Here is a 964-nt window from a genome sequence, read left to right on the forward strand (position 1 = left end):
TTTGTAGAGAGTAAATCTGAGGGTCCTTTCCCTCCGCAGTTCAGACACTAATTAACTAACCAAGAATTTTAGTAGCACACCCGCCTGTCGCCTAATAGTTTTACCTAAAGCCAGCCCGGTCGCTGCTTGTACAAATTGCCAATTAAATGTGATTGATATAATGAAATTGGATCGTGCTTTTCACTTACCTCCTTCCGTCCCCCCTCATCCCGCATCATCCTACCCCTCTGTCGAGGGTGGCGGGCACGTGCGTGCGTGTGCACACACGCACCCCCCCTCGCCACCAAGTTAAACAGAACCGGCCCCCAAGCGGTGCCGGCGCCAGGACGGAGCAAGTCCCTGTTAAGGCAACATTTCTATTAGTTGAAGTTAACAGGCGTAATCTTGTTTCCAGATATTTATCCACAGACCAAGGGCTGTAGTTACATGTTTGAAGTTCGGGGGGGAAAGTGAAAGATCTAAGCAGTCATTCTAAAAATACATTAACAGTTTCCAAAATCTATATCGCTGCTTAATTAAATATGTTATCCTGTTTATAGGATCTGTGGCTAATTATTTAGAGTCATTTAATCTACTCAATTTGCACGTTAATTAAACAGCATCGGGTTGCCGAGCCGGCCGCGGCCGGGCGGGAAGCAGCGCCGCCTGGCGGGCCCGGCTCGCACCCGCGGACCGGTCCTCGCGCTGGTTCTGCGAGGCGGGCCGGGGACGCTGACAGTGCGGCGGCCCCGGAGCTGCGCCGTCCCCGCGAAGCGTTCCCAGGCCGTCCTGCTGGAAACTGAGGGTGGCCGGCCGGCCGCCCAGGACCTGCTCTGCGGCAGGTCCTTATGGGGAGGGGATTCCTCCCGCCCTCCGTCCCTCCATCCTCCGTCCTCCCCGGGCGCAGGGGCGGCGCCGGCCGGGCCTGGTTAACCGCAGAATGATGGAGCCGCGCCCACCCCGCGCTCGCCGCCTAATTGTTCCC

This window comes from Lagenorhynchus albirostris, chromosome 15, assembly GCF_949774975.1.
Source record: "Lagenorhynchus albirostris chromosome 15, mLagAlb1.1, whole genome shotgun sequence".
NCBI classification, from domain to species: domain Eukaryota; kingdom Metazoa; phylum Chordata; class Mammalia; order Artiodactyla; family Delphinidae; genus Lagenorhynchus; species Lagenorhynchus albirostris.